Source organism: Pipistrellus kuhlii, unplaced genomic scaffold (assembly GCF_014108245.1).
Source record: "Pipistrellus kuhlii isolate mPipKuh1 unplaced genomic scaffold, mPipKuh1.p scaffold_m20_p_5, whole genome shotgun sequence".
Classification (NCBI taxonomy): Eukaryota; Metazoa; Chordata; class Mammalia; order Chiroptera; family Vespertilionidae; genus Pipistrellus; species Pipistrellus kuhlii.
Window position 1 is genome coordinate 44,553,042 of NW_023425551.1, and position 27,640 is coordinate 44,580,681.

The 27,640-nt window shown below is 37.8% G+C and overlaps 1 protein-coding gene and 1 long non-coding RNA gene across 8 annotated transcripts in view; both read left to right on the forward strand.

The window, feature by feature from the left end:
- The window catches only part of RNGTT (RNA guanylyltransferase and 5'-phosphatase), a 180,140-nt gene that overhangs the window by 106,423 nt on the left and 46,077 nt on the right, over window positions 1-27,640 (forward strand). The gene's annotated exons all lie outside the window — the stretch shown is intronic.
- Window positions 13,123-13,309, forward strand: LOC123651325. Its single transcript, XR_006739949.1, has 2 exons — window positions 13,123-13,155; window positions 13,225-13,309. It is a non-coding gene; the product is annotated as an uncharacterized LOC123651325 (long non-coding RNA).

A 27,640-nucleotide genomic window follows, 5' to 3' on the forward strand; every position in this document is an offset into this window, starting at 1 on the left:
TTTGTAAAAGTGAAAATAGATTTTGACAGTAATCCTGCCAAGTGAATTATAAATAAGATATGATCATTATTATAATTAAATATTTTGAAATAGTCTTTTTTACTTTGAAGAAACTACCTTATGTTTGCATTTGCATAGCAAATATTTATCCATGCTTTATTAGGATAAAGTTTTAATTGTTGAATTTTATTAAGATTTTTCATAATGTTAATTTTAACTCATTTATTGGTTAATCTTTTTAAAGTGAATTTATTGTTTTATTTCACCTTGTTCCTAAAATTTTATTGTGTATTATGTAAGTAAATACATAATAGCAACATAAGAAGTGTTTAATTAAGGAAATCATAAAGAGAAAGTAAGTAAGATGACACTGGCAGAGAGATTAAAAGTTTACCCATGCATGCTCTGAAATTCTTTTTACTTGTCAAAGGTAAACCATAGGTTTGCTTTCTGTAGCTAATGGAATGAAGGATATGTGATCAGTTATATGAATCCAAACTCCAGAAGATTGTCTGGAGTTTGGATTCATATTCAGAGACTGTATTTTTAAATAAAGAATACTCTCTCACTCTCTGCCCCAGGCCAGCAGAGGACGGAAATTGGGGGCGACTGGGCTTGTAGGGGAGGGCAGTTAGGGGCAAACGGGCTGGCAGGGGAATAGTTTGGTATTAATCAGGCTGGCAGAGGAGTGGTTAGGGGATGATCAGGCTGACAGGCAGAGATGGTTATGGGCAATTAGGAAGGCAGGCAGGCGAGCAGTTGGGAGCCAGCAGTCCTGTATTGTGAGAGGGATGTCTGTCTTCCCATTTAGGATCTGGCCTAAATGGTCAGTTGGACATCCCTCGAGGGGTCCCAGATTGGAGAGGGTGCAGGCTGGGCTGAGGGACATCCACCCACCCCCTGTGCACGAATTTAATGTACCAGGCCTCTAGTAATATTAATATTTTTCCTACAATTGTCCATTGCTATTAAGTATAGTAAAATGTAATTCAGTTTACTAGTTTGGCATCTAGCTTTGCTTTTATTCTTAGAATGTTTTTTAAATATATTTTGTTCTTTGGAAATGAGACTTTAAGTAAAATCTTATTTCCAAAGGCCATTGGACTCATTACTTCAGTAATGGGTCCCTTAATTTGTGTAGATTTTTATTTCTCATCTTCTGTCTTAACATATGTTTTACTAAGACATTTAACAGCTTTATACATCCTCCTAATCACTTCCAGTAAGCATGAGTCTAAAGTAATCAGCATTGTGGGTCAGTCTTTTGTTCTGTGTAATGTCAAAGTGACCACTATCTCTGAAAATATAAAAAAGATAGATAATAAGAAGTGGAAAGGATATGAAGAAATTGGAGCCTTCAACCACTCTGGCAGTTCCTCAGATTGTTACAGATAGGCTTACCATATGACCAAGCAATTCTACTCTCAGGTAAATACCCAAGAGAAATGAAAACATATATCCACAGAAAAGTGTATACATGATTCTTCTTAGCAACATTTTCCATAATAGCCACAGTTGGAAACAACCCAAATATCCACCAACTGACAAATGAATAAACATGTAAACAAAAAAACCAACAAAAAAACCATGTAAACAAAATAGCTCTTTTATTCACCAGATGAATGTATTGGATCCTATTACGCAAAGGGGTTCTGGAATTTTATAATTTGGATTTTAGTTCTAGATCTGCCACCCTTGACTTAGGTTACTTAATCTCTGTGTTGCTTCTTTCTACAACTGTTTAATATGGATAATTGAAGTGCATACCTCTTGTAGGAATTTAATGAGAATATATAAAACATTTAGAGCACTGCATGTTGCATAACAACTACATATTAATTATTAAGAAAAAATGACCACTGTCTTTGTGGATTATACTGGGGCAGAGAGTGGGAGAGTTGATGTTCAGAGTGTAAATTGGTGCAGGTATACAGCTATGAGGTATACTATGAATCATACCAGTCAAAGGCAGCTATCTTCTGACAATATTTCAGGTTTGTATAGAAACCACATCGTGTAGTTGTGTGTAAGATTTCAGGCTGTGTTGACTTGCTTCATTAAAGATGAAGCACATCTGAAACAGCAGCTATAAATTGATCTCACAACCTGATTAAATTTGTGATAATTCATAATCATTCTTCATGATCTCCCACTTTCTATATGGGCTAAACAGATAAATTGAATGGATATGTGTTCAGTATGCTCACCCTGGTATCTATTTAAGTCTGTGATGGTGGCACTAATCTTTGCACCTTTCTTGGGGTGGGGATGTATTATTACTTTTGCTTACATCCTTGGCAGGGAGAACAAGCTAGGAGCTTTCACTTGGCCTTTCCTAGCAAAATGATGCCTACTCCATAGTGCAGATATTCTCCCAGTTGCCAAGTATTTCTCCTCCAGTTATACAGTCAGGAACCAGAAAATAACCACAGATTATAGCCATGAACATACTATCCCACTTAGTTTTAACCTTGAGCCAGAAACGCATTTATCTGATAGATCATGCTGGCATTTTGAGTCCTTGGTAATTAGTGTCTGTTTAAAATTAGTATCTGGTAATCTCTGGTCAGTCTGAGTAGTCCCTTTTTCCAGGGCACCGTCACTAGCAAATGCTGATAGTCCTTTGAAGAATAGTTGGAGGGAGATTATAGCACATTTTTGGCATAAAAGGGCAAATAGTAATTATTAGGGTTTGCTGGCCATATAGTCTTTGTCTGAACTACTGTACTCCACCAATGTAGTGCAAAAATGTATATAGATAATATGTGAATGAATGAGCATGGCTGTGTACCAATAAAACTTTACGTATAGAAGTGTCAGATCAGATATGGTCTGTGGGCTAGAGTTTGCTAACAGCAAATTTATACAATAACTAGAGGCCCAGTACACGAAATTTATGCACGGAAAGGGTATGTGCCCCTCAGCCCAGCCTGCACCCTCTCTAATCTGGGATCCCTCTCACAGTACAGGACTGCTGGCTCCCAACTGCTCGCCTTCCTTCCTTCCTGATTGCTCCTAACCATTTCTGCCTGCCAGCCTGATCACCCATTAACCACTCCCCTGCCAGCCTGATTGCCCCTAACTGCCCTCCCCTGCAGGCCTGGTCACCCCTAACTGCCCTCCCCTGCTGGCCTGGTCACCCCTAACTGCCCTCCCCTGCTTGCCTGGTCCCCCCTCAACTGCCCTCCCTGCAGACCTGATCACCCCTAACTGCCCTCCCCTGCAGGCTTGATCACCCCCAACTGCCCTCCCCTGCTTGCCTGGTCCCCCCCAACTGCCCTCCCTGCAGACCTGATCACCCCTAACTGCCCTCCCCTGCAGGCTTGATCACCCCCAACTGCCCTCCCTTGCAGGCATGGTCCCTCCCAGCTGCCCTCCCCTACTGGCCATCTTGTGGTGCCTATCTTGTGTCCACATGGGGGAAGCTATCTTTGACCACATAGGGGCAGCCATCTTATGTGTTGGAGTGACAGTCAATCTGCATATCGCTCTTTTATTAGATAGGATAGAGGCCTGGTGCACAGGTGGGGGCCAGCTGGTTTGCTCTGAAGGGTGTCCTTGATCACGTGGGGGTTCCCTTGGGGCATGGGATGGCCTGGACGAGGGGCCTGTGGTGGTTTGCAGGTCGGCCTTGCCCCCCATCGACCAAAGATGAGGCCCTGATTTCTAGGATTTTTTAATCTTCTATAATGGAAACTTTGTAGCCTTGAGTGGAGGCCAGGGCAGGCCAGGAACTTGGCTTCCTCCATCACCGGAGAAACCCAAGACTCCTGCTTGCTCCGTGGCTGCAGGCATTTTTGTTGGGATTTATTTATCTTTTATAATTGAAACTTTACAGCTTTGAGCAGAGGCCTAGGCTGCCCAGGGTGTGCAGGAAGCTTGTCTTCCTCCATTGCCAGGTAAACCCAAGCCTCCTGTACGCTCCGTAGCCAAAGCCATCTTGGTTGGGTTAATTTGCACACTTGCTCCCGATTGGCTGGTGGATGTGGCTTGTGGGTATAGCAGAGGTATGGTCAATTTGCATATTACTCTTTTATTAGATAGGATCCTTGTTTATACTTGTGATAGTGTTTCAAGGTCCTTTTTCAAGGGGACTTGGCCTCTTTTCCTTCTGTTAAGAGGCTTAGGTCTTAACAAGATTAGGTCTATGCACTTGAAGTTGAGAAATGCTAGTTTAATAGTAAGCATGATGAAATAAGTAGAATCTATTACATAATTTTACTTTACCTTCTATTGAAAATATATGAAAAGTCCTCTTACTTTGCTGACTAGAGTATTTTTTTTCTTTTGCTCAGATTTATTTAAAAAATATAATGGTGAGTTCTATTTCTCATGTTTATTTGAACTGGTATTATTTTTAAGAAAGAAATTGTGGTAAAATATCTAGAGTGTTGAAAAAAAATGTTCTTGCATAAGAAAAGATTGAGTCAGCAAGAATATAGCTAATAACTTCAGGAGGGAAAAGCCTTTTTCTTTTTTTCTCCCTCTGCCTCTATTCTGGAATGAAATGTTTGACTTTTATTTACATTTTATTAAACTGTATTTTAAATAAGTGAAACTAGAGATAAAACACCAATGAAACCGGTATTAGTATGTAGTATACCTAATGACTAAGCTGTTTGGCTGTAGCTGGAGCTATAAATAGCAGTGGCTATTTTCATTTTTTAGCAACCGGCCCAGAGTAACTGCTTTGGTTATCTTATTTGAAGATATTCTCACCATTCGAACATATTTTAAGATAAATGCTTCCCCAGACCATTTACCAAAAATAAATACCATAGTCAAAGCATCTGAGCGAGTAGTAGGAGAAGAGGGGCAAGTGGTTTTAAAACATATGCTTATGACCTCACTGGAGTGAAATTACTTTCTTGCACTAATTTAATAAAGACAAATTGGTATCATCTTTGTTTCATCATTTGGTTCTTTGGAGTTTAACTAACTTTATATTTATTCATTTTAAATTATTTTTTATAGTGAAAACATCTTGCTTGTGTCCTTTGTTCTAATGTATGTTTCTTCCTTAGAAACTTGCAATTTAATGGTTTGAGAAACTTGTTACTTGGTAGATATCTCTGGGGAATATTGTGTGGATTAAATATTACCCTGTTTCCCCAAAAATAAGACAGTGTCTTATATTAATTTTTTTCTCCCAAAGCTGCGCTAGGTCTTATTTTCAGGTGATGTCTTATCTTTCCATGCGCTAGGTCTTATTTTCGGGGAAACACTGGTAGTAAAATTCCTACTTTGAATCATATTGAAGGTGGTGGGGAGAGAACTAATTCAAATAACTTAACACAGTATTTGACTATAGACTCTTGAGGGGTAGGTGAAGATAACTGCAATTAAGTTTTTTTTATTTATTTTTTAAAATACTGATTTCCGAGAGGAAGGGAGAGGCAGAGAGACAGAGATCAATGATGAGAAAGAATTATTGATCAGCTGCCTCCTGCATGTTCCCATACTGGGGATTAAACCCACAATTTGGGAATGCGCCCTGATTGGGAATCAGACCATGACCTCCTGATTCATAGGCCAATACTCAACCTCTGAGCCATACTGGCCAGGTCAGACAAGTCTTTTTTAGTGATTGTTTTTTTTTGTTTTTTTTTTTTACCGTGCTTTGGGTTTAGAATTTTTCTTATAACCATGCATGATTTATTTCAAGAATATTTTTTTTGGGCGGGGGGGGGTGTTAAACGTTTTCAGTTATTCTGGCCTTAACTAATTTATTAACAGCATTTATATATTACAAGATTTATTTTTTTTCTTTTCCTTCATTTTCACTTTCTTGTTCAGATTCATTTGTTCTTTGGATAGTAATTTCCTTAAGTATTTTTCTCAGATGGAGCCACATAGGTTATTACTTTGAATTCTTGCATATCTGCAAATATCTTTTTCTTGACAGATTAATATGTCTTACCTGAGTATAGAATTCTTGAGGTGCATTGGTTTTCTTTTTCTTTTTTTTTTATTGCCTTTTGGCTCTTGTGATAAAGATGAGAAATCTAGCATCAATTTGGTGTTTTTTGTAGTTTTTTAAAATTTCTTTTTGGGTTTCCTTGCTCTTATTTTTCTTTATTGGCTTGTTACAGGCCCAGTGCACAAAATTCCTGCACTGATGGGTCCCTAATGGCTGGTGGCTGGCTACTTCCTCCCTTCCCCAGCCGACCCTGCCCCTGGTTGAACTCCCAAATGAACTCCCTGTCAAGAGGACAATTTGCATACTACACTTTTATTATATCGGATCGGGGATCAAGTCTGGTTGTTGGAGTGCTGTTAATGCTGGCAGTCCACACAAGATGGACTTTATCCCCGTGCATGGGTTAGGTAGAAGCTTCCAGGTTCTTGCAATAAACAACTGGGGAAAGCTTCCCTGTGTTGCTTACTTTGTACATTCTCCCATCTCAGACCTCAGACATTTCAGCCTTAGCTCCTAGCAGGCCAGGAAGGTTAGGCTCCTCACCTGGTCTAATGTTCACATTATCTTTAGGATTTTCACAGATTTTTGTGGGGTGCACTCGAACCAGGGTTTAATAATTTTTAGTCTTCATCTTGGGGCTCTTTCTAGGGTATGGAGGAGAAAGCTACAAATCACTTCTCTTGCCAGGGAGCCCTTAAATTCCATACCTCACTTTTACCTAGAAGACAGTTACTGGCTTCAAAAGCTGCTAATTTGGAGTTCCATATGAGGAGTTAGACATATTTAAACCATCACCTTCCTAAGACACTTAATCTTTTTAATATTCAAGTAGTCTTTTTCTTATGTTTTTTTTTTTAACTTTCATTATTTATTTATTTTTGTTTTTTAATTTCTTGTTTTATAAATTTTGATCACAAAAATATTCCTGAACAGTTTCTTCCTTCCCCTTCCCTCAGAAGTCAGCTGGACTGCTATAACAGAATACCGCAGGCTGGGTGGCTTAACAAACATGTGTTTCCCACAGCCTGGGGCTGAAAGTCTGAGGTCAGTGTGGCAGCCTGGCTGGGTTTCAGAAAGGGCCTCTTCTGGGTTGCTCACTTCTCATTGTATTCTTCCATGGCAGAGAAAGAGAGTGCTAGCTTTCTGATCCATTAAGGGCACTAAGCTTATTCATGAGGGTAAAACCTCCCAAAGGTTTACCTCAGAATGTCATCACATTGGGAATTAAATCTCAACATAAGAACTCTGAGAATCCAAACATTCACTCCGTAATAGTAGTAGAGATTTTCCTTGTGGTCTAATACTAAGTGTGCTATTTTAACTTATCTTGTCATCATCCTTAAGTTTGTCAAAGGCCTTTTAAACCCATATTCTCCTACAGGCCTGACCCTAGAGTGTGACTGTGTCTTTTGAGCCTACCATGTATAACAAGAAATTCAGTATGCTCTTCAGTCATTCGCCTATTTCTCTTGCTCTTTGTCAGTATAATTTTTTACTTTGGATGTAAGTAATGTGCATTGTATTTTTATTTTTCTATACATATATTTCAAACATTTTGTTGGAATTTGTTTGAATTATTTAATCAGATTTTTAACAGTTATTTAAACCCGTCCCTATTTTAACTGGCTCTGGTGCTCATTGATTCCTTGACTTTATTTTCCCCCCCCCAGAAATTTTCTTTCAGTTCAAGTATATTTTCACATAATGTTTTTAACAAGTATGCTTATGTAGTAGTTTTTCATGACCAGAAATCTTTTTGTTATGGATTAATTTGCAAAAAAAAGTATTGCCTTAATGTTAGGGGAAAATAAAAGGTGACATTACAATAGCTGCCATGGATTTATGTATTTATTAACACTGTAAAATTTATTAATGCTGTTATTTCTATTTATTTTTCGAAGAAACTTATTTTCAGACAGTATAAGAAACATGTTTGCTTTTAGAATTTTCAAAATGTCTTTAGATTATCAGAAACATATATATTGTCCTTAAAAAGTAGAGATTTCCTAAGTTTGTATTATATTCATAAAGGGGAGTTATTTTGTGTGATATTACATTAGTCTATTGCAGAAACAATTGTTTAAATTAAGTTATTACTAAGCCTTAGTAAAATGAAACACTTATGTTGTAGTCCAGTGGCCTATATCTGTTATAATTATGGATGGAATTTTTAAAATTAGCAATTTGTTACAATTTGTTATATTAGGATTGGCCTGAGGTACTTATGAAGTTACCACTTATTTATTGCTAAACACTGCATTCAAATTTTTGTTTGTATCTTAAGGGTAAAAAGAAGCAAGATTTGAGTAACTGTGCATTTCTCAGTTAAAATCAATTACGGACTAAATTAACTAGCTTTGATTATTAAAATAATTGCAAAATAATTACTAATAAAATTATATTCTTTTAACTTTCACAGTCTGTTTTGAACCAAGCCATTTAATTTGGTTTAAAGAGTTAATTATGGCAGCAGGATATTTAATATCCTCTAGCATATGACAGCTTCAAAATATAAATATGGTAATTTATTGTAAAAAGAAAGCTAGGGCACATCATTGTTAAGGCAGTCCTTTTATCTCTAGAAAATGGAACTCATATTATGCTTTGAATCTCATGGGAGAAAATATGGGGGGAGGGTATGGAAGCAGCTTATCTTGTTCTTTGTGTTCATCAGAAAAGTATCTTAGCAAACTGGACTTCCAAGTGTTAAATAATGTGATAGTGTGAATAATTATGATCCAACGTTTTTTGTAAAGCTACATATAGTACTGGTGCTAGTGGTTGGTTTCAATATTTAATTTTATTACATTGGTACCTATTATTTATGACCTTTGTTTTAAAAATTATACGTAATTGTAGGAAATGCATATCACTGTGTAGCACAATTTAAGCTTTATGTTTTCTAAATGCACATATACTGTATCATCATTGTCCAATGTAAACACTGCAGATTTAACAATTGTATTTATAATAAATGGCCACCTTATATTCTTTTAATTAGAAACCTCTATAGACTGGAAATTTTATATATCTTCAGCTCAAAGCTACTTCATGTTTATATTGATATACAGGAGCCATTGCAAGTATCAGGCAGGTTTTTAGTCATAAAAGGAAGTCTAGATTATGTAGCTTTTTTAAAAAGTGCATTATATTTTCATTTTAATTACTTTAAAATTGATCGTCTAAATTATATGTAATATCAAGAATATGTTCACTGAGCATTGTACAATTTTATGAGTGTCTCAAATATCAAATTTACCCCTATGGGTACTGTTGTAATTTTTATAAGTAGAGCTGGAATATGATGTATTATTTAAATTTAAAAATTGCTCCGATGTCTGAATATGGGTTTTTTTGAGAGAGTATCAGCTATATTACATAGTCCCAAGGGATTTTAGAATAAATTAACTGTAAATTACATGAATTCATTACTAAGAAACAAAGACCTTTATTCATCTTTTCCAGGATCTAATTTATAAAAATAATCACTATCCTACTTATCTTCCATTTACTTTTTAGATTTTCAGCATAGTAAGAAGCAGTGCTAGTTATAACTGATTAATCACTATTCGGTAAGCATTTATTGAAAACCATTATGTGCAAACTAGGATGGTAGATGTTGGGGATAAAAAGAAGGTTAAGTCCTACTCTGAAGATATAAGTAGCTTGAGTGAGGAGACAGATATACTAGTAAACACCAGAGTGACAAGTGCTGTACTATCAGTGTGTATAAAACACTCCAGGAGCCCAGACAATCTTATATTACATATAAAAATATTTTAATTGTCAGTTATAGCACAAAGAAGTTTCCAAAGAAAATGATTTGTTTGTAAATACATAGGCATGGCATTCAAGACATACAATATAGTCTGAAAGAGGTTATGAAATCAGGTGCAACATTTATTGATTAACTATGGCAGTGGAAGTTGGAATAAATAGGCCAGAACCAGATTGCAATAAATCAAGAGTAAAATGTACCAAGAGTAAAGCCAGAGTAAATAATTAGGACTAACTTATAGAGTTAGTGAAAATTATAAAAAGAATTGATATATATATTTTAGGAAATAACTGGCTAGAAGATAGGTTGCCAGAATATTCCAATCAGTTTCACAAACCATAAACCTACTAAGTCAAATATGTCTCCTTTATCTGGTTATTCAGTGAAATTCTGTCAGTTTTACTTCCTAGATATTGCTTAAAATTTTGACATTTTTTTGTTCCATAGATATGATCAAACTAGCATTATATTACCTGAACTACTCCAATAGTCTCTAACTGGTCCTACTGTGCTATCCCGTTTCTCATTTAGTACATTGTTTAACAATATTTAGTAGGCATTACTAGAAATCTGCCAGCTTCCCTTCCCCCCTTTTTAAGTTCCAGTTTGTCTAGTGTAGTAGGTTGAATTGTGTCCTTTGAAAGGTAAGATGAATGCTCTGGTACCTATGCTTGTGATCCTGCTTGGAAATAGAGTCTTTGTAGATGTAATTAAAGTGTAAGTTAAGATGAGGCCAAACTGGCGTAGGGAGGGCCCGTTAGTCCAGTATGACTGGTGTAATAAAAGGAGATCATAAGAGGAAAGGAGATACAGAGATGCACGATGAGAGAATGTTGTGGATGATGGAGGCAAAGGTTGAAGTGCTGCAGCTACAAGCCAAGGATTGCTGGCAAACCACCAGAAGTTAGGAATAGGCAAGAAAAGATTTTCTGTGCAGGTTTCAGAGGGAGCTCTGTCAACATCTTGATTTCAGACTTCAGCCTGTAGAACTATGAGACAATAAATTTTTGTTGTTTTAAGGCACATGTGTCAAACACAAGGCCCGCGGGCCAAATCCGTCCCGCCAGGCCTTGCAATGTGGCCCGCACCGCGCTGTCATCACTGCACTCCGCTGCGTTTCCATCACAATGACAGTTTATGACTGTTCAGTAAACCATTCGGCCCGCGATTTAGGCTGGATTTTAGATTTTGGCCCCTTCTCTGATTGAGTTCGACACCCCTATTTTAAGGTAACCAATTTGTGGTACATATTTTGTTAGAGAAGCCTTAGGAACCTAATACAACTGGTTATATAGTTTTATCCTTTTAATCTCCTTATTTTTAGGTTTATCTCTTGTAAACAGTATTTAACTAGATTTATTTTTTTTTTTGTTGTTATGCTTTACCAGTATCTGTGATATGGAGTATTTTGTTTATTTGTACTTATTTTTATTCATATATATATATATATATATATATATATATATATATTTTTTTTTTTTTTTTTTTTTTTTTTGCCGTCTTATTTTGTTATTTATCCTACCTTTCCTATACTTTTCGCTTCTTCCTTTCTTCTATTTATATATTTTTTCTCTCTCCTTTTTTTCTCCTCAATTTGAAATTTTGTTCTTTTGGTGGTTACTCTTTCAATGGTTACAGGTCCGGCACTATTTCACCTAATGGACTTTAGCTTTTAGACTGAGGGAAGTAGTATGGTTTTTTATTTTTGTGTGTGTGTGTTTGGTTTTTTTTTTTCTTTCTTTTTTTTAATTGAAACCTGGACTGCTGGACATTATAAGACTTTGGGTCTTGTCTTATTTAGGCCTCCTGTTTTAGCAGGCCTCCCTGACACACTCTAGCAGGGAAAGGAAATGCCGTCTTGTTATTGCCAGGTGGGATGGAGGCCCTTTGTAACACATGAATGGGGGAAATGGATGCCCCTTGTTTCTGCTGGGCAGGGGTGTAAGTTTCAGAATCCTCATGTCACCTTTCCACAGACTCTGTGTTCGAAGCAAGGTAGCAGGATAACCTAGTTGGCGGTGAAAGTCCTGATCCTTCTAGACCACTCCATTGAGAGATGGAGGGGTGTCTCTTTATTGCAGGGTGGGTGTGGAAGTCTAATTTCTCTCCATGGTCTTCACTTACATTGTGGTTGGAGGTGTTTCATATTCCTTGGCTCCCCAATCAGCTTTCTCTGTTCATATCCTGGCCAGGTTTTGGAATTCTTTGTTATAGTCTGTAAGGATGGAAGTATAGGTTTCTCACTTGGCTTCTGCTGTGAGGGCTGGGAATGGTCAGGTGTTCTTTTTTTGTTTGTTTTTTAATCTTCACCCAAGGAAAGATAGAATGTATTGTATTGAAAAATAACTTCAGTATTTTCCTATAATTTCTATTTTTTATTGATTTTTAAATTTTATTTTAGAAAGAGAAAAACATTGATTGGTTGCCTCCTCTATGTTTCCCCACTGGAGATCAAACCCACAGTTGAGGTATGTGCCCTGACTGGGAATCGAACCCTCAACCTTTTGGTTAATGGGATGATGCTCCAACCAGCTGAGTCATTCAGCCAGGGCTATTGGCAGTTTTTAATGTGGTGTTGCACTAAAGTAGAGTGATAAATTCCTGAAAGTTTTTTGTTTGGCTAGGTTGCCTCTTTCCTGGATAGAGAGAAAGCTTTCTGGGGCATTTTCTTGGGCAATGTCCCATTGACATTTATGGCTTCCTGTTATCTCTAGAACTCAGTCTGAAATATATGAAACAAAAAGAACACCCAAGTTCATGGCAATCTGTTTCTTGGGCCCTGAGCTCCCTAGTTGGACTGCCTTCTTCTCTCTACCTTTTAGTGTTTTATATATTTCTTAGATATAAACTAGAAGCCCTATGCCCGAGAATTCATGCAAGAGTAGGCCTTCCTTCTCCGGGCTGCTGGCACTGGCATCCCTCCAGCACCTGGCTTCTCTCCTTTGGCCGCCAGCAGGCACCTGGGACCCTCGGGCCCTGGTTTCATCAGGAAGGATGTCCAGAATGACATCCAGTCTAATTAGCATATCACCCTTTTATTATTATAGATGTCATTGGTTTTTAGTTTTACTTAGTGGTAGAAATAGAGAAAAGTTTATCTACTCCATCTTCCTGGAAGAAGTCCCAGAAATATATAATTTAATTCACAGAAATTTAATTAAGCATAACCTTTTAAGAACTGTTGACACTATAGTTGCTCACTAATTACTTATTGAATTGAATCAAAAGTGATGCATATGTCTTTAGGAAACCTGTTTGTCTTTGAAAGACCAGTCGGGAGCCGAAAACCACAATTACAGGCTTTATTAGGGGAAAAACTTGCCGGGCTGTCTTGCAAGGGGTGAACAGCAACCTATGCAGAGGTGAGCACACCTTTTGAGGGGAGGAATGGGAAGGAATGGGGGATTAGGGTACTGATCGTGCGTTGACTAGTGGCTTGGTGTATAGTCCATATAAGGTACTTAGGGACAAGGGCTTAGGATATTTGGCAGGTGCTGATTGGTGGTTCAATGTAGAGTCCTTACAGGTACACGGTTAGGCACTCAGGTATTTCCGGGCTGCAGGTAACATCTTACTCCGCCCACCAGTTGGGGGAAGGGAGGATCCATCAGTCTTAATCTATGATATCTGTGAATTGAGAAAAAGAAGATGCAACATTTCTACTAAGCTAGTTTTCAAATATATCAGTGTATGTACTTCTTAGTAAACATTTGTGGTTTAGGTTAGGAAAGATAGAATGTATTGTATTGAACAATAACTTAAGTCTTTTTTTTTTTATGATTTCTGTTTCTAACTGGAAACTGGTTCATAGTTAAATTCATTTTGGTCAGTCATTTATACTTTAATTTTGTTGTGCTCTGGATTGTTAAAGGGGCCTGTATTTTCTTACAAAACCATAGATCACTTTTGGAGCTGGTGAGCTAGTCAAAACATCTATTCTAACATTTACTCTTATTATTAATTAGAAAGTTACTCCATACCCTTTAAAAGGTGAAGGTCAGATGTGTCAAGTGATTTTCAACAAATACTATTAGAGTATTCAGTTCAGATTTTATTTTACTTTTTAATATTTTTATTGATTTCAGAGAGTAAGGGATAGGGAGAGAGAGAGATAGAAACATCAATGAGAGAGAATCATTGGTTGGCTCCCTCCTACATGCCCCCTACTGGGGATCAAGCCCACAACCCAGGCATGTGCCCTGACCGGAAATCCAACCATGACCTTGACCTCCTGGTTCATAGGTCGACACTCAACCACTAACCCACTCTGGCTAGGCTTCAGTTCAGATTTTAAAAAAGCACTTTTTAAAAAGTTTACATTTTAATTTCACACTATTTTACCCAGTAAATAGTATTTCATGAGGAGAGACCATTATCTCCATTTTACAGATAAGAAAATGGAAAAATGTCATTTAGTTTATGACTTATCCAAGAGCATTCAGTGAATTGAGATTATAACTGGAGCAATAGACCAAGATTGGAACTTTAAATATTTTTTTTAACCACCATCAGTCCAGTAGACCATGCCAGTAACCAAATTAAATTTATATATCTTTCAAAATGAGAGCAAGGGAGGAAAAAGGGTTATCCAATTTGAACGTTAACATCAGACATGGTCCGTAAATATCTAATTTTTCAGTCTGATGCATCAATGTTTCATCATCATATTCTCTTTCAAATGTAACATAATAAAAATTCCATAATACAAGAAAGTAATTTCAAAAAATATTTTCTTAAGAAATATGAGTTATTTGAATTTTTATAATTTAAAGAAAAACTGAAAAAAAATACATTATGTATAACAAACATATATATTGGATAGAACATATATTTGCCATTATATATATATTCCATATCTACACCTTACATATTGCACATATGCAGTGTAAACTTATTGAAAATTTATGGTAGGTTTAAAAACTATCAATGCTATCATGTTAAAGAGTACTACTATGTAAAATAAGTTGGAATTTGGAAAATGGTTTATTTAAATTTCATGCCTTCTCAGTTAGTTTGGAATATTTATATGAAATATAGATATACTTTCTTTTTAGAAATGTGTTGATGGGAAGAATTTATCACTAAAACTTAAAGATCTAGGTCTAGATTTAGCTATTATTTTGATAAATATATTGGTCATGGAAGCATATTTTCAATATTGTCTTTGAGAATTAGATCCTGATGTAAGTTGATTAATATTGGAGATTTTTTCTTTGCTATTTTCCCCCCTCCTTTTCTCCTATTTCTAAGATTTTCTTTAGGTATTCTGTTGTTAAAATTCTAGTCAGTGTCAGGTGTTCAGACATTGGGTAAAAATGTATGGGTTTTCCTTTCATTGCTTTTATTTTGCACATTAGGTATTTTTTTAAAAAATGAATGGTTTTGAGGTGATACTCTAAAACTTTAAAAATAAAGTCTTTATCTCAGCTGTCCAAGATTAGGAATGCCTATGATGAAACAAATTATCATAAAATTTCCCCCCAAGTTTAAAGTAATTCTTCCACTGTTTAGTCCTGTAGTTTTTTTATTCACATTTACTAGCAACTCAGTGCACAAATTCGTGCACAGGTGAGGTCCGGCCAGCCTGGCCCCAGTTGCCCAATAGGTGGATCGGTGCCGGGCCTGTCAGGAGGAGGAGACTTACAAGAGGTTGGCCAGCCGGTTGGCCCGCCCTGGTGGGGGCCTGATCAGGTCTGGGCTGGCTGGGAGGAGGGGCTACAGGACGATTGGGGTGGGGTTGCTTATGGGGGGGGGTAAGGCCACCTGGGGGGAAGGGGCCAGAGGCGGTTGGCCACCTGGCCTTGTCATCATTGATCTGGCGGGGGGGGTGGGGGGCTATCTGGGATGGGGCCAGGCGGGGGAAGGGGCTGCAGGAAGTTCGTTGGCCAACCCTGCCCATTAAAGGGGTAGGGGGAGTGATCAGAGGTGTGGTCAGCGAGGGGAAGGGGTCTCAGGTGGTTGGCTGGCCAGCCCTGCCCTCAATCAGGGTGGGAGTGGCTGATCAAGAGTGGAGCTGGCCAGGGGGAGGGCCCACTGGTCTCACCCCCGATTGGGCCAGTTCACCAGCTGCAATTGGCGTCATAGTGACTGGTCATTCCTGTTACGGTGTTATGGTCACTGGCTTTTTATAAAAATTGAAGATTATATTTTGCCTTTTATAATAGTGAGCTGTTAACTTGACCCCCACAGTACCTAATTAACACTTTGCCTGTTCTCAAGTACATGTTTTGAATTGAATCTAGTTTCCTGAAGACAAGTGAAACATGTGATCCCTTTCTGATATTTGGTTTTTAAATATGGATATGTTGATTTTGTTTCTATTTCAACCTGCTTCTCATTGGGCTTTCAAATGATATATTTTTGTTTCATTTTCTGTTCATAGTTTTCTTTACCTGGTTAAGTTATTAAGATTTTGTTTTCCCAGTAATCTTTTAATTCCCATGATAAAAACTCAGATAATTATTGCCTATTTATTTTAAAGCATAAATTCCTTTCTAATAAAATACCATCTAGATGTCTAATCTAATCACAGTGCCTGACACTTCTAGGAGCTCAAAAAATTAATAAGTGGATGACTAAGAGAACTAATGGATGATTCATATAACCTGTGTGTTTAATAGTTTATCCATATAGATATTTATAGGTAAGATCACTATGAAGTATTTGTTACAAGTTCTTAATTTTTCTAACGTATTTTATTTTATTTTAATTGAATTTGATGAAGAGACATCTATATAAAGAGGTAATATGCACATGTGGCTAGTTAGGACTGCTCAGGAGGAGGCTGTGTGTGCAGGTGGGCGGGAGGGGACTGTGTGTGAGGTGAGGCAAGCCACGGATGGTGCAGGCCCACCGAGAACAGGGTTTCCCAGCCCCACGCACAGGCAGTCTCTCCTCTGCACGTGAGCTGCAGAGAAAACACCTTTTTTGACCACTCATTGGCTAAGCTCCCTTATGCCATTCGCAGTGTTCTTGGTAACTTGGGTAATAAGAATCCAAGAAGGTGATCTTGGGTTTTTCCACATTAGTCCTGCAGGAAAAAATGAATGTCCACTGCTGGAGGGGCTAAGGAATGTCATATCCTGCCCTAGCTGGTTTGGCTCAGTGGATAGAGTCTCGACCCGCCAACTGCAGAGTTCAGTCAAGGGCATGGACCTAGGTTGCAGGCTTTTCCCTGGCCAGGGCCCAGATCAGGGCTCATGTAGGAGGCAACCAATTGAAGTGTCCCCCTCACATTGATGTTTCTCTCTGTCTTTCCTTCTCTCTTCCACACTCTCTAAAAGTCAATGGAAAAATATCCTCAGGTGAGGGAGGGAGAGAGGGAGGGAGGGAGGGAGGGAGGGAGAAATGTTATATCCTATGAAAGAGACATCTTGAAAATGCCTAAAGAAACTTGTCATTTTTCGTGAAGGGACTGGACTCCGTGTTGATGAAAATACCTTGGCGGCTGTGGCAGCAGCAGCAGGGTGATAGGGGGTGGCTTCTTCCCCTGATCAGTCCGGTCGCCTCCTGGGAACCAGCCTAAGCTGTCAGTATAATATTCCCTGAAGGCTCCCGGATTGGAGAGGGTGCAGGTCGGGCTGAGGGACCCCCTCCCATGCACGAATTTCATGCTCCAGGCCTCTAGTTGGTTAATAAAATTATACAGGTTTCAGGTATACGGTTCTACAATGTATCATATGTATATTGTATTGTGTGTTTGCCGCCCCCAGTCAAGTCTCCTTCCATCACCATTTCTCCCTTTACCTCCTCTCCCCCCACCCCTAATTCTTAATTTTAATCTCCTAGTGTTACAGACTGATTCTGTGCATGAACATTCTACATGAAACCTGTTAACTTAATTAGGAAGTACCAGGTCAGTGGTGGGCAAACTCATTAGTCAACAGAGCCAAATATCAACATTACAGTGATTGAAATTTCTTTTGAGAGCCGAAAACTGACTTCTGTGCATGGCCACAAAGTTTCAGTCGCACTGTACGTGTGCGCCTGCATGTGGTATTTTATTGAAGAGCACTCAAGGGGCCAAAGAGCTGTATGTGACTTGTGAGCCGCAGTTTGCCGACCACTGTACCAGGTTAACATTGTAGTTACCCAAAGTAAGTTGATAGGGCCCATTGCATAAAATTATTATAATGAGATATAATATGTGTGAAAGGAGTCTGTGGATTATAAACCACTACACAAGGGTTAGTCTGTTCTTTAAGCAAGCTTTTATTATTAATATGGAACCAGTAATACATGTTAAAAATACTACTGTACCATAAATACATTTCCTATAATAGGTAATATATGTTTGAGCATATATGCTGGATTGTATAGATTGTCAAAATACACTTTTGCTAAGGTGTTTCCAAATCAGAATTATAAGTAATGATACATATGTATGTTTATACCTTGTAAATTATAAAATTTTAAGTTACCCAAATGATAACATGTTCTGTTTGTTTTCAATCAAACAGGTAAGATTAATATAGAATCTCTTTCTACAAAGAGAGTATGGTTTCTGTATTTACAATACTTATTGCATATTATTTACTTATTGCATATTATCTCCATCTTCTAACTTTCCAGAACCGTGTCCAGGCTCAAGCCTATTGTAGTTTGTTAGGCAGTTTTCACAGGGGCAGGAAGTATATAAGCAGTTACTTTCCATTTTTGGCTACTGGGTACAACAGGTTCCCCCTTGAGATGCAGTGGAATTGTTTTCCTGGTTCAGCAGAGTTCTTTGAGAATTGGTGTTCAGGTCACATCTCTAAGTGAACAGATGGTTTGCTTACTCTTTGTTTGCACTCTCCAGTATGGTAGCCACCAGCTACATGTGGCTGGTCTGAAGTGAGATGTGCTGGAAGTATACAACATACACCAGATTTTGAAGACTTAGTACAACAACAACAAAACAGTTAATTATCTCAATAATAGCCTTGATATTTAATACAGGTTATAGGTAGTTTCATCGATTAATATCTTTATTGCAAGCATTTTTGCAGCATAACTAATTGGCCAGTTTAACTGTAAAAAATGAAATAACTGGTTAACAGTTGGATTTCATTTTTTTCATTTCTCCATTGACAAATTAACCACTTGACAGCAAACTTAATATATTTAAGCTATTTGTCAGTTTGGTTTCATTTTTCCATTGACAGAGTTTTCAACAGTACTCCCATTTTTTATATTATATAAATCTTAGTCTTAGTCCTCATGCTGGTCTATACAGTGATGAGTAGATGTGGTGGTCTTAAATAGTGGATGGTAACAACCACAGATTAATGCAGACTGAAAATCTGTGTGCAAAGCCAGTCTGCATACTCTGCTAGAGTATGCTGGGAAGCTCCAAATGTGAAGAGTGGTGTTAGATTTCAGAAAGTACCAGCACTAATGGACTAACTGAAGGTTGGCACCAGTCTTAAAGTCCAGAAGCTAGAGCTAGAGTCTCCATGCCCAAAGCTGAGACCTGAGCAATAGCTCCCAGGGCAGAGAAGGAGGAAAAAGATGCAGGTGTGGGAGTGTCTAGTAGTAGCAGATCTCAGCATGCAAGCAAAATGCATGTTCTGAAATTTACGGGTGACCCTGGAAAGCAGGACTGCTACCCTTGGGACAGTGGCCAGTGAAGTAGCCAGTTAACCAGGAGAAATTGTGCTGGCTACAGAAACCCTCCTGTACCCAGTGATGCAAAAAGGGAATTTAGAAGAAATAGTTCATCACTGTGGCATAGAACAGAGTCCTTGGATTGCACAGTCTGAAATGCTGCCTCCTTTCCTCTAACCTGCCTTTCCTGGAACATCTACTTAGATAAGAAAAATCTCAACCATTACAGAATGCATTGCTATGGCATTGATTCAAATATATTACTGAAAAAAAGATGAGAAAGAAGGAAATGTACTGGTGGATGAAGTCCTACTTGGTGGATCCCTTGCATCTGAGTCCATTGGTCCTTCAATGCATTCAACTTAATACATTGAATTGTGGAGCTCAGTTTTTTGTGTGTTTTTCACTAAAATATAATATTTTTGAGGATAGAGTTTATTATTTCAACATAAAACATAGTACATATGGCCTCAAAGACCTTTTGTGCTTTGGAGAGGGTGTGAATGCTTTAGATAATATAGCATTTGTCATGATTTGGAAAAGGATTGCTATCAGAGTCTCTCTAAATTAGAAAAATGTGATGATAGTTAGGGATTGACCTAGTTTCTGGCCCCATATTTCACAAAACTAACTTTTGAGAAACAGTTTTTGCCCATTCCCTAATTGAGCAAGGGACTGTTCCATTTAATTAAAACTTTATCTAAGTTTTGTGATCTTGGGATCTTTTGTTTGACAATATAAGTTTTGAATTTTGCTGGAGGTGAGGGATGAGCAGTGAGCTTAACAAGAGAAGGTAAGTTAGTATTATTTAAATAAGGCTACTATCATCATTTTCTTCATTAATAACTATATTCCCCTAATAAAATTAGGAAGAGAATGGTAGATTCCATGGTTATTTTTTTAATGTGAGAGAAGCTATAAAGTGTATTTATTATAATAGGAAATTCACATGTTCAGGTTGCTGTGTGCCTAGTGTATAGCACTTGCCTGTCAGTTTTAGGTAGTGATAGAGGCACTGACTTTAAGGACCCAGGACAATTTGACGAGTTTGAAGCATTAGCTGGGTAGTTAGCCTTTCCATTTTACCTACTTTTTTTTTTTTTTTTTTTTCAAATCATCACTCAAGGATATGTTTCTATTGATTTTTAGAGAGAGAGAAATCTGGGTATGTGCTCTGACTAGTAATCAAACCAGTGACCTCTTGGTTCGTGAGTCAATACACAACTGCTGAGCCATACCAGCTGGGCCTCTCTATCCTTTCTACTTAGGAAACTTTTCATAGATTGAAAGCACAAAGTACTAAGTCTAATAGTTTTCGTATTTTTTTTCTGGATAGCGTATTTCTTTGAGATGAAAATTCACAAGTATGATCCTGGCTGTTACCCAAAACTTAGCTTTAATTTTCTTATAAGTAAAATGTAGTTAATATTAGAATTATTAATATTAATTCTAACCTGTATCATAGAGTTATTATGAAGATTAAATTAATTGGTGCTGATATACATCCCTTAATACATATTGGCTGTTAGTATAATTATTATCATTCTGCAAATGTTTATTGAATATCTATCTTATTGAATACCTAGGATAATGATAAGCAATGTGAGGGATATAGAAGAAAAATTATATATCATCTTCCTACAGGGAGTTAACTATGTAGCTGCAATCAGACATGCACATATGAAACAGTGGTGAACTGTGTATGACAGTATATAAATAAGGGCCAAACCATGTAGTACAGGTTGTTTTTGCTGTGCAAGAATTTGGAGCAGTGGTAAATCAGTGAGGGTAGGGCAGTCTAGGTAGACTTGGAAAAAGAAGGATATTTCAGAAGGAGGTGCCTATGGCACATTCATATTGAAAGAGGCAGAATTTATGAAAGCAGAGACTTTCAGTTGCTGAGTAATAAGGAAATCAGAGAATAAATCTGAGATCTTGTCTTAGATTTTAAGCCTTTTAATAGCAGAGTTTTAAATTGAAGCTTTTTCAGCCTTTTCCTTTTTATACATCTAACTATATAAACTTGTTACCGCCATGTTCTCATGTGAATGCTGACATATCATGTTCTCTGAGGAAAGACATTGTAAGCATCAAGTTCTTTCTATACTTGCATTGTTGCAAGAGGACTTCTTGTAAATATAATTGTGTAGCTTGTTGACTTAGTAAGCATAAATTTTCTTTATTCCTAATCCCCCCCCCCCCTCTTTTTTTTATATCATGATGGCTCTGTTTTCTCATTTATTTCTGTAAACCACCCTTTTGGGGGAATAGCAGTGAGGAGGAAATGTAATAAAAGAATAAAAAGGGGAGAAAATTAAGCTTAAATATTCCTATAAAGAAATTATAAGCAATATTATTTCTAATAGATTAAGTCTGTCTTACAAATAGTTCTTGTATAATGGATTCACTCCTTTCATAGTACTCTTATCACCCAATAACTCTCTCTCCCTCCCCTAAGAGAGATGAATGGAGAATTAAAACCTTAAAGTGAATCATCATTTGTGTTCAGTTATTTGTATCAACATATGCTTAATCATTAGAAATTTCATTTCAAACTGTGTCCATGTATGAGATTTTTTTTTTAATGAGGTTTTTATAATAGTCTTTTATGGTTATAAATCAAAATACTATGCTCTTCCTCGTTTATAGGTAACTATGCCATTTGGGTTTCACTTTTATTGTAGGAGAGCTTTTAAACTATGGTTAAAATTTCTATAAATACAAATTTGGTAGATACTTTACTAGTATAAAGCAGCATTGGTAAGTAGTTTATAAATAACATATCTACTCTAAGAAAAAATGAAGCAAAGTATTTGGGATTGCTTATGTTGTTTTATTGATGCCTTCATCTCTACTCTTATTCTCATTTCCATCCCAATAATTCATATATAAATAAGATTTCTGTCACAAAAATCCTAGTCTTAGATTGTTTTGAGTATTATGTGTTAGAAAGAGAAAGGAGGCCCTGAAGTTGGTAGTTCTATAATAAAAACAGAATTTTAGGATATGAAGTATATTATTTAAGTTTAATCTTAGTAGTAAATTAGGCCCTACTAGCCATAATCAGAACATTTATAAAACATATTTATTGACTATTATGTCACAGACTAGAGGCCCGGTGCATGAAATTCATGCGTGTGTGTGTGTGTGTGTGTGTGTGTGTGTGTGTGTGTGTCCCTCAGCCCAGACTGCACCCTCTCCAATCTAGGACCCCTTAAGGGATGTCTGGCTGCCTGAGATTAGGCCTAAATAGGCAGTTGGACATCCCTCTGACAATCGAGGACTTTTGGCTCCCAATCACTTGCCTGCCTGCCTGCCTGATTGCCCCTAATCACTTCCCTGCCAGCCTATTCGATGCTTAACTTCTCCCCTGCCAGCCCGATTGTCCCTAACTGCCCTCCCTTGCCAACCTGGTCACCCCTAACTGCCCTCCCCTGCTGGCCTGGTCCCCCCCAATTGCCCTCCCCTGCAGTCCTTCTCACCCTAACTGTCCTCCCCTGCTGGTCTGGTTGCCCCAACTACCCCTCCTCCCTGCAGGCCTGGTCGCCCCCAACTGCTTTCCCCTGAAGGCCCGGTCACCCCTAACTATTCTCCCCTGCTGGCCGGGTCACCCCCAACTGCCCTCCCCTGCTGGCCTGGTAAACCCTAACTGCTCTCCCCTGCTGGCCTGGTCACCTCCAATTGCCCTCCCCTGCATTCCTGATCCTCCCCAACTGCCCTCCCCTGCCTGGAGGCCTGGTTGCCCCCATCTGCCCTCCTTGCAGGCCCAGTCACCCCTAACTATCCTCTCCTGCAGGCCTGATCACCCCCAACTACCTTTTCTTGCAGGCCTGGTCCCTCCCAGTTGCCCTTCGCTGCAGGCCTGGTCCAACTGCCCTCCCCTGCCGGCCATTGTGTGTCCACATGGGGGCAGTCATCTTTGACCACATGGGGGTGGCCATCATGTGTGTTGGAGTGATGGTCAATTTGAATATTACCTCTTTATTATATAGGATGATTTCAGATGTTTTGTTTTCAACTAAGGATGTAAACAGCAACATATAAAAATTTTGCATGAATACCTCAGGTTTATTTTTCAACAACTGGATTGAAGAAGAATTTTAGGAAGCTATAAAGCATCTTATTACTTCTATTATGCCTAAAATGTAATTTCATTTGTAGGAATCCTATTTTAAATTTCCCTAAGACTAGGTAATACTTCCCTTGTTAAGATCATACTAGAACTTTAGCTGTTTGGATTTGCATATTAAAATATTTTATGGCAAAGTAATCTACATATAAATTTGTTTCACATCCATTCATTTAAAATTCTGCATTATCTTTCACAAGTTTTTTTTTTTTATAGACTAACTTAATATTGGTTAGTTCTTTCCTAAGGAGGTGTGTGTTGTTTGTTTTGTTCTTTTTTTTAACTTATAAAGCAAGCATTGATTATCCACCTTGGGTTAGGCATTTTACTAGAGGTTTGAGATTATAATATAAAATGCTATATGATGATGCTTCATGGCACTTGAATGTAAATACTGTTAGTGGTTTCAGTGTTGAGTCATAATGCATCTAAAGGAATTCTCTAAAAAGCAGCATGTGAGATTACACTTAACATGCAAGCCTCAACTTTCAGGGTTTAAAGTCTGTAGTAGTCACAAGATGACTATAATAGAATTTGCCAGTTTGTCTTCGTTTCTTGTAGTTAACTCAAATATGCTGCCTCCTTAAGGCTTTGAGCTCTTGAGGGCAAGGATGTTCTCTGGTTCCTGGCCCAGAGTTGGGCATAGACTATAAATCAATGGTATACAATAAATGATTCAGTTTCCATAGAGGGAGAAGGTGAGGGAAAGCCAAAATGAATGAGGTTTGACCTAATTTCCCTTCTTTGTTGTTGCTTTTCTCCCTCTTTTAAAAAAATTTATTGATTGATTGGTGGGGGGGGAGAAACTGATTTGTTGTTCCACTTATTTATACATTCATTGATTGATTATTCTACGTACCCTGACCAGGAATCAAACCCACAACTTTGGCATGTCATGATGACTCTCTATAAACACCTGAGCCACTGTGCTAGGACTGTTGACTTTTAATCATTAGTTGAGCAAGGTATATATCAAAGATAAATATAGTCAGTCACTTTTAAATTTGAAGTGGTTAAAAAATAGTTGTAGTATTATGAGTTATACATAAATGTGCTTGGAACAGATATCAAAATAAAGGATAAAATGAATTGTCATAGTTTAAATTCTTTTACATGAACTATTCAGCTAGGTAAAAAGTTTTTTTTAAGGACTTTACAAACTACAATCAGTCAGTAGTTACTCTGAACAAAAGAATATAATGATTCAATTAAGGCAGGAACAATCTATTGGGCTAACTCAAAATAGGCTGATTAATATCTATATATACAAAAGAGTAATATGCAAAGTATCCCTATTGGAGTTAGACCTGGAGTTCTGTCACTTGCTATGACATGTGCTGAACACCAGGGGGTGGCGTGGAACCAAAGAAAGCCCTGGCTGGCAGCTGGCAACTCGGGAAGAGAGGCCCTGCTGGCAACTGGCAGCCAGAAGGAAGGCCCTGGTTGGCCCTGAGTGCCAGCCAGACTAGGGACCCTATCTGTGCAGGAATTTCTGCATTGGGCTTCTAGTTTATAAATAAAGTCATGAAAATGATAAAGAATTAATTACTTTAAAAAAATAAAGATACCGTGTTTCCCCGCAAATAAGACATCCTCTGAAAATAAGACCTACTTATAAGTTTCCTTCTGAGTGAAATATAAGGCATCCCCTGAAAATAAGGCCCCCCTAGACTAAACATGAGAGATTTGGTCCACTGATTCTGAAAGAAATGGAGTCACAAGAAATTCACCAGGAAACTCAGGAATTGGATTGTTATGATGATGTTCCAGAAGATGATGACATAATTGTCATTGAATAAATGAGTAAATTCTTAATACTGTAGGATTCAGGTTGTCTGGTTTGTGTTGACAACTACTGTACTACCGTACCGTATACAGGTAATAAATTTCCTTTATTTTCATTTAACAATAAATGTGTACCGTATTCTTCTTCATGGAAAAATAAGACATCCCCTGAAAATAAGACATAGAGCATCTTTGGGAGCAAAAAATAAAATAAGACACTGTCTTATTTTCAGGGAAACAGGGTAGTATATGCCTAGCAATGAGTGAATAATAATTCACTTGCTACACAATCCATATTTTTAGAAAAGGGATGCATATATAGTATTTATTAGAGGAGTATTTAAGTTAAAACTGATAGAAAAGAGAAGACAAATTTAATGTGTATTCTATCAGTGAGACACTTAGGCAGTTCTCTGTATTTTTGCTTAGTTCATGTGTCAGGCAGCACTGTGGAGCTTTCTATGAAGCTGAAATTCAGATTTGCAGTATTTCTTTTCAACATAGAATATAATATGCTCAGTCATTCTGGGTCTGTGATTTTAAAAAACAACATTTTTTCTTTTTGATTGATCATAGCTATTACTGAAATAGCTGGTAACATGTGACATGGTGCTATAATTTAGACTAAAAAATTATATTGTGAATTACATTCGCTCAGTTTAAATTCCTGTTTCTATTCTCCAAGGCATCTTTTGTACTTCTTTTTCTGCAGAAACAGCTTCTTAATGTTCCTTCACTATCCCAGGGGAAAAGACGACTTCACAGTCAAATTCTTGTTCGAATATACACAGGGAACTTGTATATAAAAATAGAGGGAAAATAAGATTCAGAATCTCCCAATACAGGAAATGAAAATTTTATTTCATTTAACCTTTTAACAAGTGTGCTTTACACATACATTGTGGGGTCAGTATCAAGGTGATTAAAATTTATGGATATGCTGATGGTTTGGGTGATTCCAGATATTTAGATTTGATGCCAACCCCTAAATAAATCATTTTCCCCTCTCTTCTTTTGTAGGTAAAATTAAGCCATATAATAATTCTTGCGATCATTAGATAACAAACAGGGCAGAGAGCTATATGTGTAATGATTTTTCCTATTAAAATTCACTTTCCAACCTATTCAACTCCATGTTTACACAGGCAGTTCTTCAAATAATGAATCAACTATCCATTTAGAATGGTCAGGTTGGATCAAGTTAGAATTATTCGTCGACTTAGTTCACTATATGGCCTATGAACAGCTGTAGAATTTCTTTTTCTAATTAACAGAATTTGGAAAATGAAATTTGTACATTTTTTATAGCTTTATTGAGGAGTAATTTCTTGAATACTATCTAATAAAAGAGTAATATGCAAATTGACCATCACTCTAACACACAAGATGGCCTCCCACATGTGGTCAAAGATGACTGCCCCCATGTGGACACAAGATGGCCACCACAAGATGGCCCTCAGGGGATGGCAGTTGTGGGTGATCAGGCCAGCAGGGGAGAACAGTTGGGAGGGACCAGGCCTGCACAGGAGGGCAGTTGCAGGCAATCAGGCCAGCAGGGGAAGGCAGTTAGGGGTGACCAGGCCTGTAGGGGAGGGCAGTTAGGGGCAATCGTGTCTGCAGGGGAACAGTTAGGCGTAGATCAGGCTGACAGGGGAGTGGTTAGGGGCAATCAGCCAGGAAGACAGGCGAGCAATTGTGAGCCAGCAGTCCTGGATTGTGAGAGGGATGTCTGACTGCCTGTTTAGGCCCAGTGGGATTGGCCCTAAACAGGCAGTTGGACATTCCTTGAGGGGTCCCAGATTGGAGAGGGTGCAGCTGGGCTGAGGGACACACACACCTGTGCACAAATTTCATGCACCAGGCCTCTAGTTTAATATAAATGGAAGTAGTAATTTTTAGAAATTTATGTAAATGGAAACATACAATATGTCTTCCTCTTGCCCCCATCACTTATTTCCATATTAAATTTATACGTGCACCAGTAGTCCATTTCTTTGTATTGATGAGTAGTATTTTATGGTGTAAATAGATCACAATTTACCCATTCACCTATTGATGGACATTTGAGATGTTCTCAGTTTGGGGCTATGAGAAATAAAGTATCTATAAAAATGTATATAAGTCTTTTTGTGGACATATTCTTTCATTTCTTTAGGATAGGGGTTGGCAATTTTTTTCTTTAGAGGACCAGATGGTAAATATTTTAAACTCTATATGCCTAGATTATCTCTTGCATTGTGAACCAAAAATGCCAGGTTAGTAAGGCATTGCTGGGGCAGTGGTAGGAATCACTTCATTGCTTCCCTTCTCTCAGGTACCACTGACCTGTGCTGCCTCATGTCCAATTTCTGAAAACTGTTATATCACCCTGCATATGTAGTTGTTTAGCCAGTGTAGGGTCTGTCTTGCCTGGGAATGGAAAATTTGTTTATACATTTTTAAT